The sequence below is a fragment of the Peromyscus maniculatus genome, chromosome X (assembly GCF_049852395.1).
Source record: "Peromyscus maniculatus bairdii isolate BWxNUB_F1_BW_parent chromosome X, HU_Pman_BW_mat_3.1, whole genome shotgun sequence".
NCBI lineage: Eukaryota > Metazoa > Chordata > Mammalia > Rodentia > Cricetidae > Peromyscus > Peromyscus maniculatus.
In genome coordinates, this window is record NC_134875.1 from 139,876,406 (window position 1) to 139,897,227 (window position 20,822).

General features: G+C 42.4%; 1 protein-coding gene across 1 annotated transcript in view; it reads right to left on the reverse strand.

The window, feature by feature from the left end:
- The window catches only part of LOC143266776 (protein VCF1-like), a 463,727-nt gene that overhangs the window by 261,328 nt on the left and 181,577 nt on the right, over positions 1-20,822 (reverse strand). The gene's annotated exons all lie outside the window — the stretch shown is intronic.

A 20,822-nucleotide genomic window follows, 5' to 3' on the forward strand; every position in this document is an offset into this window, starting at 1 on the left:
TCTTCTCCTGTAGAAACAAAAGCAAAACCTCGTCCCCAATGTAATACATACCCTGGTTTCCATTCTGAGGTCAGCACATCCTTAAAGTATATAGGCTGATTTAATTCTGTAGTTTTTTCTATTACCCAATGTCTCTCTGCAGCTGTTGTTCCTTTCTCATTGGCATTCAGAAAATTCAAAGTTAGAAGAGCATTATGCAGTCTATTTCTGGGGGTTTTTGTTACTCCTTTCTGTTTATTTAGCATATCCTTTAGAGTTCTGTTTGATCTTTCTATAACTGCTTGACCTGTAGGATTATGTGGTATACCTGTAATATGCTTTATTTTGTAATAAGCAAAAAACTGTTTCATTTTAACAGAGACATATGATGGAGCATTGTCAGTTTTGATTTGTGCAGGTATACCTATGATGGCCATAACTTCTAGCAAATGAGTGATTACAGAATCAGCTTTTTCAGAACTCAAAGCAGTTGCCCATTGAAATCCTGAATAAGTATCAATAGTGTGGTGTACATATTTCAATTTTCCAAATTCTGCAAAGTAAAACACATCCATCTGCCAGATTTCATTCCTCTGAGTACCCTTTGGGTTACATCCTGCTGGTAAGGGCGTATGATTATAGAAGGAACAAGTAGGACATTTCTTTACTTTTTCTTTGGCTTGTTGCCAGGTTATGGAAAAATCCTTTTTTAAACCTTTACTATTAATGTGATGTTTTTTATGAAATTCTGAGGCCTCCAGCACATTTCCTATCAATAATTTATCAATCTCATCATTGCCTTGTGCTAAAGGGCCTGGCAGACCAGTATGAGATCGGATGTGAGTTATATATAAAGGATGACTCCTTTTCCTGATTGTATCTTGTAATTGAATAAATAGTGATGTTAATTCTGAAGCATCAGGGATAAATTCTGCACTCTCAATATGTAACACCACTCTTTCAGCATACTGAGAGTCAGTTACTATGTTGAGAGGATCTGAAAAATCCATTAATACCAACAGAATAGCATAAAATTCTGATTTTTGCACTGAATTATAAGGACTTTGAACCACTTTACTTAAATTTTCTGATTTGTAACCTGCCTTTCCTTGTTTATTGGCATCTGTATAAAATGTACGAACTCCAGATATGGGTTTTTGCCTTACAATTCGAGGCAAGATCCAATCAGCTCTCTTTATAAAATCAATTCTGTTGCTTTTGGGATATTTGCTGTTAATTTCTCCCAAAAAATTACTGCAAGCTCTTTGCTAAGGTTCACTTTCTGTCCATAATTTTTCAATGTCCTCCTTAGTTAAAGGTATGACAATTTCTGCTTGGTCTATTCCTGCTAATTGACGAAGTCTCAATTTTCCTTCCAAATCAAGTCAGAGACTTATTTCCCCATAAGTTTTTAATTTTTTATTTGGTTTATTTGGTAAAAATATCCATTCCAATATAATATCTTCCCTCTGCATTAATATTCCATTAGGAGAATGACTAGAAGGTAAAATAACCAAAATGCAATCCAGCTTTGGATCAATACGATTCACGTGTCCTTCATGCAATTTCTTTTCTACCAAGGCTAATTCTTTCTCAGCTTCAGGTGATAATTCTCTTGGACTATTTAAGTCCTTGTCACCTTCTAAGGTTTTGAACAAATTAGTCAGTTCATCATTTTTTACCCCAACAATAGTTCGTAGATGAGAAATATCTCCAAATAATCTTTGAAAGTCATTAAGAGTCTGTAGTCTATCTCTCCTAATTTGCACCCTTTGGGGTCTAATTTTTTGTAGCTCTATTTTATAGCCTAAATAATTAATAGAAGCTCCTCTTTGTATCTTTTCAGGAGCAATTTGTAATCCTCAGCAAGGCAAAATTTTCTTTACTTCTTCAAACATTCTTTCTAAAGTATCTCCATTTGAGTCAGCTAGTAAAATATCATCCATATAATGATAAATTATAGATTTAGGAAATTTTTTACGTATCACTTCCAATGGCTGTTGTACAAAATATTGGCACAGAGTTGGGCTATTTAACATTCCCTGTGGGAGGACCCTCCATTGAAATCTTTTAACCAGTTGAGAATTATTATAAGTAGGCACTGTGAAAGCAAATCTTTCTTTGTCTTTTTCTTGTAAGGGTATTGAAAAGAAACAGTCTTTTAAATCAATAACTATGAGAGGCCATCCTTTTGGTAACCGAGTAGGCAAAGGAATTCCAGATTGTAGAGAGCCCATTGGCTGAATTACTTTGTTAATTGCTCTAAGGTCTGTTACCATTCTCCATTTACCAGATTTCTTTTTAATAACAAATACAGGAGAATTCCAAGGGCTGGTTGACTGTTTAATATGCTGAGCATTTAACTGTTCTTCTACCAGCTCTTCTAAAGCCTGGAGTTTCTCTGTTGTTAAAGGCCATTGCTGAACCCATACAGGCTTGTCTGTTAACCATTTTAAAGTAGAGCTGTTGGTATGTTTGGAAGATTATCAGTTGTTGTGCCCTGTTCTTGTATAATATGGATGGCTGGTGACCACTCAAAATAATGCCTTCTAATATTTCTCTCAGAAACATGTGCTAGTTTATGATTTGTTTCTGAGATTGGAGGGATTTTAATCTGAGTATTCCATTGTTGCAACAAGTCTCGACCCCACAGGTTTAAAGCTATGTTAGCCACATATGGTTTTAATTTTCCTCTCTGTCCTTCTGGACCTATACATTCCAGCCATTTTGCACTCTGTTTCGCCTGAGATAATGTCCCAATTCCTAACATTTGAACATTTACCTCCTGAAGAGGCCAAGCTGGATGCCAAAATTCTGGTGCAATTATGGTAACATCCGCACCTGTGTCTACCAGACCAGACAACAAAACACCATTTATTTTTATCGTTAATTTTGGTCTTTGTTCATTAATAGAAGTTTGCCAAAAAATTTTCTTTATGTTTTCTCCTGAATTTTCTATTCTCTCTGTTTCATCATCCTGACCAGCATGATTTATTCCAAGAGTCATTTGGTTATTTAATCGCTCAGAGCAGGGATTTCCTCTACAGCTGCAGGAAAGGTTTGAACTGGTTTTGCTATGGGGGCCTGCGTGAGGCCCCTCCGGGAGTTTCCCGAAAACTGAGGCAAAGGATTACCTTGTCTGTCCTTTGTTTTTTTTTTTTTTTTTTTTTTTTTTTTTTTTTTTTTTTTTTTTTTTTTTTTTTTTTTTGGTTTTTCGAGACAGGGTTTCTCTGTGTAGCTTTGCGCCTTTCCTGAAACTCACTTGGTAGCCCAGGCTGGCCTCGAACTCACAGAGATCCGCCTGCCTCTGCCTCCCGAGTGCTGGGATTAAAGGCGTGCGCCACCACCGCCCGGCTTGTCTGTCCTTTGTTGATCTACATTCGTTGGTCCAGTGTTTTTCCTTACTACACTTTCTGCATACTCCAGAAGGAAGGGGCATTCTCTTGCCATTGTTCTTGGAAGAAACATTGCTTCTAGGAATGACCTGTTTACAGTCCCTTTTCAAATGTCCTTGCTTTCCACATCCAAAACATCTAACACTCCTCAAACCTTTTGAAATTGTTTCTCCTACTCACATATCATCATGGTCATGAGCCTCAGCATTAACCTTGTCTTTAATCCAATCTTCCAAGGGTTCAGATCTTGCCTTTAATGGCCTGATTATTCTTTTGCATGCTGCATTTGCATTCTCAAAGGCCAAAGATTCAATTATTATCTGACTAACTTATGAATCTGGGACCATTGTCTTTACCGCTGAAGCTGGTCTTTGTGAAAAATCTGTGAAAGATTCTTTTGGGCCTTGTATAACCTTTGTAAATGACTCAGTTTTCTTTCCTGGTTCCTCAACTCTGTCCCATGCATTCAAGGCTGCCATTTGACATAGAATTAAGGTTTGGATATCATATAAACATTGTGTTTGTACTGCAGCACATTGGCCTTCTCCAATAAGCTGCTCCTGGAAGACTTGTATTCCTTTATCCCTCCACTGATTTTCTATGTTTTTAGCCTCATCTTTGAACCACTTTTGCCACTGGAGCCTTTGTCCGGGTTCCAGAACAGCCTGTGCCAGCTCCCGCCAGTACTGTGCTATAATCCTATTATAAGTTGACCGGGTGTTTAACATTTGCTTTACATATGGAGAATGCATGCTATAAGATGCTATTGCCTCCTTAAACCTTCGTAAATCTAACATTTCAATTGAAGTCCAAATATTATGTATATTCACTTGATCAGGTAACTGCTGTATGGTTACCGGATAAATTAAGGGTGATTGTGTGAAAACAGGCTTTCTTTCTGTAACCTTATGACCCAATCTTGAAACAACTTCACTGTCATTTTCTTCTGTCTGAATTTGAATTTCTCTATAATTCATTTTAACAGGTTTAACAGTTTTTTTCTAAAACTTTTATCCTGGCACTTAAATTGACTATCTTTTTAAATAGTAAAATGAGGATAAGAAAATTAATAAAGTGCATAATTCGATCAACATTAATCTTCTCATATATTTGTTCCATTGTCAGACTGCCTAAAATTTCAAACAAAGCCCAGTTTTCTTCCAGTGTACACATAAAACCCATTTTTTTATGTTGAAAAAAATTCTCTTTTAAATAGTTTCCTTTAAAATATCCGATATCTTAATTGACTTACCAGGTCTGTGTAGAACAGTAGAAATCTGAAGGAATTTCAAAACAGCACCTAGTGTCTGAGGTGTGAATCCAGAGAGAGAGAGAAAGAGAGAGAGAAAGAGAGAGAGAGAGAGAGAGAGAGAGAGAGAGAGAGAGAGAGAGAGAGAGAGAGAGGAAGCGTACCAACAAGTTCTGGCTAAAAGCATAAATCCAGCCACGTGTTCCCGCTTAAGTCGAGTCAAGCCTGGGCTCCCGCTTCCTTAAGCTCCGACCACGTGCATTGGCTTTACAGGCAGGGGTCCTGAGTTGTTTGTAGCACTGGCTTTAAGCAAGTAGCTCCAGCTGCGGGTAACCACTTGGGTTCAGTCCGGCCTGAGACCTAAGCTGATCTGGGTCCCAGCTAGGGAGACGGGCCGCCCAGGGAGGAAACTGGACCTGCCACCAAGCCAAGCCAAGCAGTTTTTAGTGGATTCTTGCCACGTTGGGTGCCAAATATAGAAGTAACCGTCTTATTAAATAAGAAACACAGAGCCAATGCAAAGTTGAAAGCCCGAGAGGTCAGAGCTAAGAGCCTTACCCTTCACTCTGCAGCTAGCCTCTTCAGCCAAGAGATCTACTTCCTGTGTGTTTGTCTTTATATAGACTTTCTGTTCTGCCTTCTCATTGGTTGTAAACCCAACCACATAACCACCTCATCACTGCCTGTCTGTACAGACCTCCAGATCCTCTATGGTTGGTATTGAGATTAAAGGCATGTGTCTCCATGTTGGCTGTATCCTTGAACACACAGAGATCTGCATAGCTCTACCTCCCAAGAGCTGGGATTAAAGGAATGCACAACCACCACCCAGCTTCTGCAATGGCTTGCTATTAGCTCTGACCCCCAGACAACTTTATTTATTAACATACAAATAAAATCACATTTCAGTACAAATAAAATATCACCATAGCAGCCACTCCACCAGCTGTGGCACTGACAAACCTGGGTGGCTCTCAACCCAACAGTCCAGGCCATGAGGACCCTAAGTGGCTGTCATCCCATCAAGGGGACCTTGGGGTTCCCAGTCAACTCGCCCATGTCTGAGTAGTTAAGCATCAGGTGGAGGCAGCTGTCATCCTCCGGGCCAGGTCCGGCGCCTTGGTGGCCACAGTGAGCTGACCCCTCTCTGAGCAGTTACTCAGCAGGCAGGGGAGGCTGTCTTCTTGCCACCCAATGACATGAGGACTATGGGTGGCCTCTTCCTGCCTGCCAGAGCCTCGGGGGTCCCAGAGGCTAGCCGGCAATGCAGCAGTTACTCATGATGCATGGCTGGCTAGAATCCCACCATCCAGGTTCTTTGGGGTTCAGGCCAGCTAGCATCTGTCTGAGCACTGTCTAGGGGTTAAGCATCAGGTGGGGGTGCCTGTCTTCCCACCAGCTACAGCCCTGAGGACTCCAAGTGGCAGTCACTCCAGCAGCTGAGGTCTTCAAGACCCTGGGTTGCTGTCATCCCAACAGCCTGGGCCATGAGAACCCTAAGTGTCTGTCATCCCAACAGTGGAGGCCTTGGTGTTCCCAGCCAGCTGGCTCTTGTCTGAGCAGTTAAGCATCAGGTGGAGGTGGCAGTCATCCTACCGACCAGGTCCTCGAGGACCCTGGGTGACTGTTATCTCACCACCCAGGGCCTTAATGACCCCGGGTGGCTCACTTCTCAACAGCCAGGGCCTTGGGGTCCCACAACCACTAGAACCCTTCTTAGCAGTTAAGCATCAGGTGGGGGGTGCTGTCTTCCTGGTAGCCGGTGCCTACGGGGCCCCTCGGCTAGCTCCCCTACAGCAGTCAAGCAACAGGCAGAGGTGGCTCTCTCCCAAGCAGGGAGCCTTCAGGACCTCAGGTGGCTGTCTTCCTGCCAGCTGGAACCCTGGGAGTCTTGTCAGGCTGGCCTGTCTGGGCAGTTAAGCATCAGGCTGGGGTGGCTGTCTTCCTGCCTTGGGCATCCTAGCAGACTAGCACCTGTCTGAGCAATAAAGCACCAGGCAGGGCTGGCTGTCTTCCCATCAGGTGGAACCTTGAGGACCCTGGTTGGGCTTCATCCCACCAGCCAGGACCTTGAGAACCCTGGGTGGAAGTCTTCCTACCAAGCATGGCCTTTAGGACCCTGGGTGGCTCTGTTCCCACCATCTGTGGCCTTGGTAGTCTGTGGGGCATTTACCCACCAACCCCACAGGTCCCCAGAGTTTTCTTGAGTGTGAGCAGCAGGAAATATTAGATACAATGATTTATATGGTGGAGATAAACAGATAGAAAATAAAGGATAGCCTCAAGAGGGCCTGGAACCTATTCCAATGGGCTCCGACTGTCTCTGCCCCAGGGTTTTTATAGAGACATCAAGGGATGGAGCAAAAGACTTCCTCCCCCAGCACAGCCAAGTGCAAACCATCTCAGACACCTGCACTCAGGCCCGTGGTCCTAATCATCCTCTATGAGGACCTGCTGGGTAAAGCCACGAGGAACCTGAGAACGGGCTCCCACAGGACCCCCCTTCTTAATATATAAAAAAAAATAACCATTAATGGCTTACAGCAATCTCCATAGCTGTTACACCTCCCAGTATGGGAGTAGAGGATGATATAGATGGCATTTCTCTTTTGAATTAGGTCCGAGGTGACCACAGCAGTCTTAGCTGCCTCAAGCCCTTTCTAAACCAAAAACTCTTAAGGCGACTACAAACTTAAAGAATCCCTTAGCTTCCTCATTATCATTAACAGGTTAACATAAATATTGCTATACACAGTCACAATTCTCTCAATCTTACAACTCAAAGCAAACTCTTAACAGAACCATTTGAATTAGCATATATGGTGCTATATATAGTTAACAATTTTCTCCATCTTACAACTTTAACTCAATCATTTGAATTTTCTTGTTAACAGAACATAGGAAAACCTTTGATGTATTCACATCAAACTTAAACATTTCCTTAACTCCACAAAACCAGGGTGCATTAATATCAATAGGTTTCTGCGAACATAATTCAATCTCATAACTCCTCCTTTTCTTTATAATTTTTTAAACAAAATCTCAAACCTAGTTAAAGGAACCCAAACTTATACAATTCCTACAAACGAATATTGAAAAACAATATTTTCAATCTAACCATTAACACTTTGAAAACTTTTAGAAAGACATCCAAAAGCAGTTTCTTAATAAAACTCTTTACACACTTTAAAAGTAGTCTCTTAGTATACTCCATTTGCATTTCTTACTAACAAAACATGACATTAATCCACTCAGACAACAATTTAAATTAAATAGACTAAGGAATATTAACTCTCCCTTTTCTTTATAATTTTAAGCAAAATCTCAAGCCTAGTAAGAAAACCCAAACTTTTCTGTTTAAACAGTTCCATTTGTAACACAAAACCAGTTCCAAAAGTAATTCCATTTTTACATGAACATTTCCACAAAACAATTCATGAATCACCAGTTAATAAAGCATATTTGCATACACAAAACTGCATCTTGATTCTAGGCAGAAATAAATTTATTCATTTAAACAGTTCCATTTTTAACCCAATTCCAGAAAACCATTCCTAGGTCATTACTCAAAATTGTCCCATTGCAATGAAATCTCTATTGTTTATTTCATTTCTTAAGTCTTAAAATTCAAATGATAAATTCTAGTACTAGCCTTCCAAATATGATAAATCCATAACCAAAATCTTTTTGTAATTTTATTTCATTTTAAGTTCAAAAAGTTCAAACAAGAAATAAATTCTGGTATCAGGCTTTCACTTTCAAATATGAAGAGAAGTTATTATTTATTTATTTATTTATTTGTTTGTTTGTTTGTTTGTTTTACAATACCATTCAGTTCTATATATCAGCCACGGGTTCCCCTATTCTCCCTCCTCACACTCCCTCCCGTTACCCCCGGCCTACCCCCCATTCCCACCTCCTCCAGGACCAGTCCTCCCCCAAGGACTGTGATCAACCTGGTAGACTCAGTCCAGGCAGGTCCAGTCCCTTCCTCCCAGACTGAGCCAAGTGTCCCTGCATAAACTCCAGGTTTCAAACAGCCAACTCATGCAATGAGCACAGGACTTGGTCCCACTGCCTAGTTGCCTCCCAAACTGATCAAGGCAATCAAATGTCTCACCTATTCAGAGGGCCTTATCCAGCTGGGGGCCCCTCAGCCTTTGGTTCATAGTTCATGTGGTTCCATTCATTTGGCTATTTTTTTTCAATAATTGAGTAAAACCGAAATTTATTATAGCCACAGTCGTCCTAGGGACCTCCATGCTATATATATAGCCTCCATGGTTCTATGGGTTGTGGTCTGATTGTTCTTTATTTTATATCTAGAATCCACCTATGACTGTCTTTCTGGGTTTGGGTTACCTCACTCAGGATGATTTTTTTCTCGTTCCATCGATTTGCCTGAATATTTCATGATTTCATTGATTTCCTCTGCTGAGTAGTACTCCATTGTGTTTATGTACCACGTTTTTTTCATCCATTCTTCCATTGATGGGCATCTAGGTTGTTTCTAGGTTCTGGCTATTACAAATAGTGCTGCTATGAACATACCTGAGCATGTATCTTTATGGTATGAATCAGCATTCCTTGGGTATATGCCCAAGAGTGGTATGGCTGGGTCTTGAGGTAGTTCGATTCCTAATTTTCTGAGAAACGGCTATACTGATTTCCACAGTGGTTGTACAAGTTTACATTCCCACCAACAGTGAAGGAGTGTTCCCTTGCTCCACATCCTCTCCAACATTGACTGTCATTGGTGTTTTTGATCGTAGCCATTCTGACAGGTGTAAGGTGGTATCTCAGAGTCCTTTTGATTTGCATTTCTCTGATGATTAAGGATGTTGAGCATTTCTTTAAATGTCTTTCAGCCATTTGTGATTCTTGTTTTGTGAATTCTCTGTTTAGCTCTTTAGCCCATTTTTTCATTGGACTGTTCAGTATTTTGATGTCTAGTTTCTTGAGTTCTTTATCTACTGTGGAGATCAATCCTCTGTCAGATGTGGGGTTGGTGAAGATCTTTTCCCATTCTGTTGGCTGTCTTTTTGTCTTATTGACTGTGTCTTTTGCCCTGCAAAAGCTTCTCAATTTCGAGAGGTCCCATTTATTAATTGTTGTGCTCAGGGTCTGTGCTGTTGCTGTTTTATTTAGGAAATGGTCTCCAGTGCCAATGCGTTCAAGAGTGCTTCCTACTTTCTTTTCTATTAAGTTTAGTGTAACTGGATTTATGTTCGGGTCTTTGATCCACTTGGACTTGAGTTTTGTGCATGGTGACAGATATGGATCTATTTGTAATCTTTTACATATTGACATCCAGTTATGCCAGTACCATTTGTTGAAGATACTTTCTTTTTTCCATTGTATAGTTTTGGCTCCTTTGTCAAAAACCAGGTGTTCATATGTGCATGGATTAATGTCAGGGTCTTCAATTTGATTCCATTGGTCCGTATGTCGGTTTTTATACCAGTACCAAGCTGTTTTTATTACTATAGCTCTATAGTAGAGTTTGAGGTCAGGGATGTGATGCCTCCAAAGGTTGCTTTATTGTATGGGATTTTTTTGGCTATCCTGGGTCTTTTGTTTTTCCATATGAAGTTGAGTATTTTTCTTTCCAAGTCTGTGAAAAATTGTGTTGGGATTTTGATGGGGATTGCATTGAATCTGTAGATTGCTTTTGGTAAGATTGCCATTTTTACTATGTTAATCCTACCTATCCATGAGCATGGGAGATCGTTCCATTTTCTGATATCTTCTTCAATTTCTTTCTTTAGAGATTTAAAGTTCTTATCAAAAAGGTCCTTCACTTGTTTAGTTAGTGTTATCCCAAGGTATTTTATATTATTTGTGGCTATTGTAAAGGGTGATGTTTCTCTGACTTCTTTCTCAGCCCTTTTATCATTTGTGTATAGGAGGGCTACTGATTTTTTTCAGTTGATCTTGTATCCTGCCACTTTACTGAAGGAGTTTATCAGCTGTAGGAGTTCCCTGGTAGAATTTTTGGGGTCACTTATGTATATTATCATATCATCTGCAAATAGTAAAAGTTTGACTTCTTCCTTGCCAATTTGTATCCATTTGATCTCCTTTTGTTGTCTTATTGCTCTAGCTAGAACTTCTAGTACTATATTGAATAAATATGGGGAGAGTGGACAGCTTTGTCTTGTTCCTGAATTTAGTGGTATCGCTTTGAGTTTCTCTCCATTTAATTTGATGTTTGCTGTTGGCTTGCTATAAATTGCTTTTATTATGTTTAGAAATGTTCCTTGTATTCCTGATCTTTCTAAGACCTTTATCATGAAGGGGTGTTGGATTTTGTCAAAGGCTTTTTCAGCATCTAAGGAGATGATCATGTGGTTTTTTTCTTTCAGTTTGTTTATATGGTGTATTACATTGACTGAATTTGTATGTTGAACCATCCTTGCATCCCTGGGATGAATCCTACTTGGTCGTGATGGATAATTGTTTTGACGTATTCTTGGATTCAGTTTGCCAATATTTTGTTGAGTATTTTTGCATCAATGTTCATGAGGGAGATTGGTCTGTAGTTCTCTTTCTTGGCTGCATCTTTGTGTGGTTTGCGTATCAGGGTAATTGTAGCCTCATAAAAAGAGTTTGGTAGTGTTCCTTCTGTTTCTATTGGGCTATGGATTTGTTCTAGATTAAGATATGTCAGGTTTGACCAGCCAAGACCCCCTGAAAGTTCTCCGATGACACCATGGTGCAGATGATCCAACATCCAGAATCATTTCAAGGCAACTGGCTCAGACGATACAGCCTCACAGACTACTCCATGATCCTTAAATTTTCTTTGTGTCCCCATAAGATACAGCACCCCCCTCCAGCAGGAAGTAGTAAGAGAAGCTACGCCCAAATTCCCAAATACACCAAGCTGGCTTTGGAGATGTGTAAAAGTTAAAACCTTCCTTTTTAAAAAAAGAAAAGGGGAAGTGCTGTGGGATGGTCTGTATGTCAAATTGCTGTGATTGGTCAATAAATAAAACACTGATTGGCCAGTGGCCAGGCAGGAAGTAGGTGGGACAAGGAGAGAGGAGGATTCTGGGAAGCGGAAGGCTAAGGCAGAGAGACACTGCCAGCTGCCGCCATGACCAGCAGCATGTGAAGACACCGGTAAGCCACCAGCCACATGGCAAGGTGTAGATTTATGGAAATGGATTAATTTAAGCTATAAGAACAGTTAGCAAGAAGCCTGCCATGGCCATACAGTTTGTATGCAATATAAGTCTCTGTGTTTACTTGGTTGGGTCTGAGTGGCTGTGGTACTGGCTGGTGACAAAGGTTTGTCCTGACTGGGCAAGGCAGGAAAACTCTAGCTACACTATTGTGTGGAACACTTTGAAGAGTATTGTTATTAGTTCTTCTTTGAAAGTCTGGTAGAATTCTGCACTGAAACTATCTGGTCCTGGGCTTTTTTTTGTTGGGAGACTTTTGATGACTGTCTCTATTTCTTTAGGGGTTATTGGTCTATTTAAATGGTTTATCTGGTCTTGATTTAATTTTGGTATGTGGTATTTATCCAGAAAAATTGTCCATTTCTTCCTGGTTTTCCATTTTTGTGGAGTACAGGTTTTTGAAATATGATCTGATGATTCTATGGACTTCCTCATTGTCTGTTGTTATGTCTCCCTTTTCATTTCTGATTTTGTTAATTTGGGTACTCTCTCTTTGCCTCTTGGTTAATTTGGCTAGGGGTTTGTCTATCTTGTTGATTTTTTCAAAGAACCAACTCTTTGTTTCATTGATTTTTTTGTATTGTTCTCTTGTTTTCTGTTTCGTTGATTTCAGCCCTCACTTTGATTATTTCCTGGCCTCTATTTCTCCTGGGTGAGTTTGTTTCTTTTTGTTCTAGAGCTTTCAGTTGTGCTGTTAATTCAATGGTATGGGATTGCTCCATCTTCTTTATGTGTGCATTTAGAGCTATGAATTTTCCTCTTAGCACTGCTTTCATAGTGTCCCATAAGTTTGGGTATGTTGTACTTTCATTTTCATTGAATTCTAGGAACTCTTTAATTTCATTCTTTATTTCTTCCTTGACCCATTGACGTTTCAGGTGGGCATTATTCAGTTTCCATGAGTTTGTGGTTTTGTATAATTTTTTTTGTTGTTGAGGTCTAACGTTAAGGCATGGTGATCTGATAAAATACAGGAGGTTATTCCATTTTTTTTGTATCTGTTGAGATTTGTTTTGTGTGCAAGCATGTGGTCAATTTTTGAGAAGGTTCCATGGGGTGCTGAGAAGAAGGTATATTCTTTTGTGTTAGGATGTAATGTTCTGTAGATATCTATTAAGTCCTTTTGAGTCATAACATCTGTTAGGTCCTTTATTTCTTTGTTAAGTTTCAGTCTGGTAGATCTGTCTTTTGGTGAGAGTGGTGTGTTAAAATTTCCCACTACTAATGTGTGGGGTTTGATGTGCGTTTTAAACTTTAGTAGTGTTTCTTTTATGAATGTGGGTGCTTTTGTATTTGGAGCATAAATGTTTAGAATCGAGACTACATCTTGGTGGTTTTTCCCCATGATAAATATGTAATGGCCATCCTGATCTCTTTTGATTGGTTTCAGTTTGAAGTCTATTTTATTAGATATTAGGATAGCTACACCAGCTTTATTCTTAGGTCCATTTGCTTGGAAAGCCTTTTCCTAGCCCTTTACTCGGAGGTAGTGTCTGTCTTTGAAGTTAAGGTGTGTTTCTTGTATGCAGCAGATGGATGGGTCCTGTTTTCTTATCCATTCTGTTAGCCTGTGTCTTTTTATAGGTGAGTTGAGACCATTTATATTGATGGATATTAATGACCAGTGATTGTTAATTCCTGTTATTTTTGTGGGTGTGTTGTGTTGTCCTTCTTTGGTGTATGTTGGTGTAGGATTATCTATTGCTTGATTTTTCATGGATGTGTTTAGCTTCTTTGGGTTGAATTTTCCCTTCTAGTGCTTTCTGTAGGGCTGGGTTTGCGGACAGGTATTGATTAAATCTGGTTTTATCCTGGAATATTTTGTTTACTCCGCCTATGGTGACTGAGAGTTTTGCTGGGTATAATAGTCTGGGTTGGCATCTGTGGTCTCTTAGTGTCTGCATAAGATTTATAAAAAGCTCAGAGAAGAGCTTTTTTAATACCCATAAAGCCAAAAGAAAGATTTTTTCCCCCAGTTTGCATTCATAGCCCCAAAGTTAGAAAGTTGAAGAGTTTTTCTGTCTAGTTGCCTTACTTATTTTTTTCTACACGATCTTACACTTCTAAGGTTTCCTACATTATATTACTACCCTATACCTTATACTTATTTTTCACAGATCGAAATTGAGAAAGGGATAGAAGATAGAAAAATTTGACAGAAGAGAATTTTGTGCTGCAGTGTTGGACACCCTTCCAGTCAGCTTTCCTTTTCTCTCAAGGATAAAACCCCTGCCCCTCAATAATATATATATTTTCCATAACACTGGCAGGGCTGACCCACAGTTTCGCAAAAAACTCTGTAATAAAACTACTATTTTCTTTTATCTTTAGTCCCTATTACTTTGTCTTTAGTCCCTGTTCATTTGTCTTTAGCCCCCCCCCCATTTTTTGCCCCCCCTTTAGTCTTTTTCTTTAGTCCCATGGCGCCAATCTGTGGGGTGCTTACCCACCAACCCCACAGCTCCCCAGAGTTTTCTTGAGTGTGAGCAGCAGGAAATATTAGATACAAGAATTTATATGGTGGAGATAAACAGATAGAACATAAAGGATAGCCTCGAGAGGGCCTGGAACCTATTCCAACGGCCCCGACTGTCTCTGGCCCAGGATTTTTATAGAGATGCCAAGGGGTGGAGCAAAAGACATCCTCTCCCAGCACAGCCAAGTGCAGACCATCTCAGACACCTGCACTCAGGCCCGTGGTCCTAATCATCCTCTATGAGGACCTGCTGGGTAAAGCCACGAGGAACCCGAGATCGGGCTCCCACAGTAGTCCCAGCCGGCTTGCCCCCTTCTGAGTAGTTAAGCACCAGTCAGGGGTGGCTTTCTTCCTTTCATCCAAGTCTTCGGGGTTCCTGATTGCTGTCTCCGGTGTGAGCAGTTAAGCATCAGTCATGGACAGCTGTCTTCCTGCCAGCAAGGACCTCGGGGACCTTGGGGGACTCTCATCCCACCAGCCAAGGCCTTGAGGATGCCGGGTGGCTCTCTTCCCACCAGTCAGGACCTTGGTGGACCCAGCTGGCTTGTCCCCATATGAGTATTTAAGGATCAGGTTGGGGTGGCTATGTCTTGCCACCGGGAGCCTGGAGGACTCCAGGTGACTCTCATGCCACCAGCCAGGACCTTGAGGACCATGGGTGTCTGTCATCCCTCCAGCAGCGCCATGGTGATCCCAGTCAGCGGGCCCCATTCTGACCATTTAAACATCATGCAAGGCTGGCTGTCTTCCCACCAGGCCGAGCCTTGAGGACCCTGGGTACCTGTCTTCCCGCCAGGCAGGGACCTGTGGGTCCAGGCTGGTTAGCACCCTTCTGAGCACTAAGGCATCAGGTGGGCGTGACTCTCTTCAAGCAAGCTGGGCCTTCGAGGATCCCAGGTAGCTGTCATCCCACCAGCCAGGGCCTTGAGGAACCTAGGTGGTTATCTTCCCACCAGCAGGGGCCTTGGGGTTCCTGGCCGGCTTTCTCCTATCTCTATAGTTAAATTTCTGGCAGGGTTGGCTGTCTTCAAGCCAACTGGAACATTGGGGACCCCTGGTGGCTGTCATCCCACCAGCTGGGGCCTTGAAAACCCTGGGTGGCTGTCATCCCACCAGCCAGGGCCTTGAGGACCCTAAGTGTCTGTCATCCCATCAGTGAGGGCCTAGGGGATGCCAGCCAGCTGGGCCTTGTCTGAGCAGTTTAGCGTCTGGTAGAGGTTGATGTTATCCTACCGGCCAGGTCTTTGAGGACCCTGGGTGTCTGCCCTCCCACCACCCAGGGTCCTAAGGTCTCTGGGTGGCTCTCTTCCCACCAGCCAGGGCCTTGTGTATCCCAGCTGGCTAGGACCCTTCTGAGCAGTTAACCATCAGGCAGGGTTGGCTATCTTCCCATCAGGTGGAGCCTTGAGGACCCTAGGTAGCTGTCATCTGGCCTACAAAGGCATAGGGATCCTGGTCGGCTGGCCCCCCATCTGAGCATTTAAACATTATGCAGGGCTGGTTGTTTACCCACCAGCCTGAGCCTTGAGGACCATGAATGGCTGTCATCCCATCAGCAGGGGCATGGGGATCCCAGTCAGCTGGCCCCCATTTGAGCATTCAAACATCATGCAGGACTGCCTGTCTTCCTGCCAGGCAGAGTCTTGAGAACTCTGGGTGGCTGTCTTCCTGCCAGGCAGGGACCTGGGGGTCCAGGATTTCTAGCACCCTTCTGAGCAAGTAAGCATTAAGTGGGCGTGGCTGTCTTCATGTAAGCGGGACCCTTGAGGATACTGGGTGGCTGTCATCCCAACAGCCAGAGATATGGCTGTAGATGTAACCAACCGTCTTTTTAAATAAGGAACACAGAACCAATGTAAAGAAGAAAGCCAAGAGGTCAGAGCTCAGAGCTAAAACCTTACCCTTCCTCCTGTGGTGGCCCTACCTCTCCAAAAGAGACCTACTTCCTGTGTGTTTGTCTTGATATAGTCTTTCTGTTCTGCCTTCTCATTGGTTGTAAACCCAAACACGTGACTGCCTCATCACTGCCTGTATGTACAGCCCTCCAGGTCTTAAAGGCGTGTGTCTCCAATGCTGGCTGTATCCCTGAACACATGGAGACTTACCTAGATCTGCCTACCAAGTGCTGGGATTAAAGGCGTGTGCCACCACTGCCACGCTCTTTCTATGGCTCTAATAGCTCAGACCCCCCTGGCAAATTTATTTATTAACATACAAGGAAAATCACATTTCAGTACAAATAAAACACCACCATATATGGAGGTCCCAGCCCCTGTCTGAACAGTTAAACATCAGGCAGGTTAGCTGTCTTCCTTCCATGTGGAGCTTTGGGGACCCTCCGTGGCTGTCTCTCACTGCCCAGTGCCTTAAGACCCTGGGTGGCTCACTTCCCATCAGCCATGGCCATTAGTTTCCCAAAATAAGTCAATGAAATGATTCCTAATCATATTCTGCTATACTCATTGATTGGTGCCTAGCCCAAGTGTCAGAGAGGCTACACCCAGCAACTAAGGGAAACAGATGCAGAGATCCACAGCCAAACATTAAGTAGAGCTCCAAGAATCCTGGTGATGACAGAGAGGAAGGATTGTAGGAGCCTGAGGGTCAAGGATATCCCAAGAACATCCGCAGAATCAACTAACCTGGGTTCACAAGGATTCACAGAGACTGAATCAACAACCAGGGAGCCTGCATGGGATTGACATAGGTACTTTGCATTTTTGTTACAGCTGTATAGCTTGGTCTTCTTGTGGGACTCCTATCAGCAGGAACGAGTGCTGTCTCTGACTCTCATGTCTGATTTTGGGACCCTTTCCTCCTACTGGGTTGCTCTGTTCAGCCTTAATAGTAGGGGAGATACCTAGTTGACATGCAACTTGATATGCCATTGCTGGCTGATATCCATGGGAGGCCTGCCCTTTTCTTAAGAGAAATGGAGGAGGAGTATATGGGGAGAGGAAGGGGGAAGAGACAAGACAAACAAACAGAAGGAAAAGAGCCCAAGAGAAGGCACAAGAATCAGAGACCCACGAGTTCACACACTCAGGTGCTGTGGGACGGTCTGTATGTCAAATTGCTCTGATTGGTCAATAAATAAAACACTGGTTGGCCAGTGGCCAGGCAGGAAGTAGGTGGGACAAGGAGAGAGGAGAATTCTGGGAAGCGGAAGGCTGAGGCAGAGAGTCACTGCAGCCGCCGCCATGACCAGCAGCATGTGAAGACGCCGGTAAGCCACCAGCCACGTGGCAGGGTATAGATGTATGGAAATGGATTAATTTAAGCTATAAGAACAGTTAGCAAGAAGCCTGCCACGGCCATACAGTTTGTATGCAATATAAGTCTCTGTGTTTACTTGGTTGGGTCTGAGCGGCTGTGGGACTGGCGGGTGACAGAGATTTGTCCTAACTGTGGGCAAGGCAGGAAAACTCTAGCTACAAATGGCGCCCAACGAGAGGGCAAGAGTTTCCACCTAAAACCTGAGAAAAGATTCTAAAACGGAGCTAAAAACAGCTTCCTAATTGTCTCTCTCAAATGAGCAGCAGCTGCCGGTTTGAGTTACTGGCGGGTTCCTAGTGTGCGCTCGATCTGCAGTATGGCGGGAACGAGGCCTCTGCAAGTGGCACATTAAGCTGCATGGTGGATTTAGCTTTTGCTAGTACAAAACAAAAAGAGGTTTCTGGGCTACACGCTGCTTTGATAAGAAGCATAGACCCACTATTTCTGAGAGTTGATGGCTCCCAGAGCTGGTGGAAAACGTACCACCGCCATGATGGGAAGCTGAAGTGGGCGGAGCCAGCAGCCACAGTGCTAAAAAGGCTGCAGTTTAAAGCAACAGGCTCAAGGTAATATAAAACATAAGCCGCATAAAGATGGCTGCCACACAGAGAATCTGGATTATGTTCTCTTTGATATTCGTAACTGAAGAGAAACATTTGATTGCAAAAGCTGTTGAGTTATGCCAAAATGTGTATTTTAAAGGTACCTTAACTTCAAAATTTGGATGTAAGGATATGTGGCTTTGGAAAGGAGGCTCTGCTTTTGTTTCCACAGAAAGCCAGAGGCTATGGATTTGTTCCAGATTAAGATACATCAGGTTTGACCAGCCAAGACCACCTGAAAGGTCTCTGATGACACCATGGCCCAGATGATCCAACATCCAGAATCGTTTCAAGGCAACTGGCTCAGACAATACGGTCTCGCGGACTACTCCATGATCCTAAAATTTTCTTTGTGCCCCCATAAGATACAGCGCCCCCCTCCAGCAGGAAGTAGTAAGAGAAGCTACGCCCAAATTCCCAAATATACCAAGCTGACTTTGGAGATGCGTAAAAGTTAAAACCTTCCTTTTAAAAAAAAGAAAGGGGAAGTGCTGTGGGACGGTCTGTATGTCAAATTGCTCTGATTGGTCAATAAATAAAACACTGGTTGGCCAGTGGCCAGGCAGGAAGTAGGTGGGACAAGGAGAGAGGAGAATTCTGGGAAGCGGAAGGCTGAGGCAGAGAGTCACTGCAGCCGCCGCCATGACCAGCAGCATGTGAAGACGCCGGTAAGCCACCAGCCACGTGGCAGGGTATAGATGTATGGAAATGGATTAATTTAAGCTATAAGAACAGTTAGCAAGAAGCCTGCCACGGCCATACAGTTTGTATGCAATATAAGTCTCTGTGTTTACTTGGTTGGGTCTGAGCGGCTGTGGGACTGGCGGGTGACAGAGATTTGTCCTAACTGTGGGCAAGGCAGGAAAACTCTAGCTACACTCAGGAGTCCCATAAAAACACTAAAGTGTAAGCCATAATATATATCAGAGGACCTGGTGCAGACCTGTATAGACTCGTGTAGGCTTTTTAGTCTCTGTGTGTTCATATGAGCTTTAAACAGGAAAATAGTTTCTGAACAAAACACAGCACAGGCACTATGATCAACAGCTAATAAATGGGAACTCATGAAACTAAGAAGCTTCTGCACAGCAAAGGACACTGTCATTCAGACAAAGTGGCATCCTAAAGAATGGGAAAATATTTTGCCCAGCTACACATCCAATAGATGGCCGCTATCCAAAATACATTTTAAAAAGTAGATGTCAAGAAAACAAATGACCTAATTTAAAAATGGGGTACACATCTGAACAGAAAAGTCTCAAAAGAGAAAACTCAAATGGCTGACAAACTCTTAAAGAAATGTTCAATATCGTTAGCCATTAAGGAAACCCAAATCAAAACTACGTTGAGATTCCATCTTAGACCTGTCAGAATTGTTAAGATCAATAAAACAAGTGAGAGATCATGTTGGCAAGATGTGGAGAAAGAAGAACCCTCTGCCATCACTAGTTGGAATGTGAAATTGTTTCTTTTTTATTAAATAATACATTTGTAGTAATTCTTTGAGAATTTCATACACTTTATTTTGATAATATTCACTCCCATTCTTGTTCCTCACTTCTCCAAGCTCTATCCCTCCTCCTTCCTCTTCCCTGCCCATTTTATTAAAGATAGATTCTTTTCATAATATATTCTAATTGCAGTTTCCCTGCTTTACTCCTCCCAATTCCTCCCCACCTCCCCTCTCCTCCAAATACACTCCCTTTCTGTCTCATTAGAAAATAATAGGCTTCTAAGATAATAACAACCAAACAACAAAACAAAATATAACAAGATAAAACAAAAACAATCCCATTGAAGTTGGACAAGGCAACCCAACCAATGGAAAAGAGCCACAAGAGAAGGCACAAGAATCAGAGACCAACTCATTCACACACTCAAGAGTCCCATAAAAACACTGAAAACCAGAGGCTATAATGCAGAGGACATGATGCAGAGTGGTGTACGCCCCATGCATGCTGCTTCAGTCTCTGTGAGTTCATATGAGCTTTGATCATGTTGATTTAGAGGGCCTGTTTGCCTGATGTCCTCATTCTCCTCTGGCTCTTACATCTTTCCACCTCTTCTTCTGCGGGGATCCCTGAGCTCTGCAGGGAGGGATTTGATGTAGATGTCCCATTTAGACCTGTGTATTCTAAGGTCTGTCTCTGTCTCTGTCTCTGTCTCTGTCTCTGTCTCTCTCTCTCTCTCTCTCTCTCTCTCTCTCTCTCTCTCTCTCTGTGTGTGTGTGTGTGTGTGTGTGTGTGTGTGTGTGTGTGTGTGTGTGTGTGTGTTGTGTCTGGCTGAGGGTCTCTGTATTCGCTCCCATCTGCAGCAGAAGGAAGCTTCTCTGATGATGACTGAATAAGGCACTGATCTATGAGCATAGCAGAATATTATTAAGAGTCGTTTTATTGTTACTAGTTTTTTTTTGTTTTTGTTTTTCTTTTTAGAACAGTAGTATTTGGTTTTACCCTAGGATTTTGGGTTATCTAGCCTCGGGTTCTGGTCACCCAAGAAGTGTTGGTTATGGGTCCCATCTCATGGAGTGTGCCTTAAGTCAAATCAGTCTTGTGGTTAATCCCACAAGCTTCTTACCACCATTGCCTTAGCATGTTTTGCTGGCATGACAGATTGTAGATCAAAGGTTAGGTGGCTGGGTTTATGTTTATTTTTGGT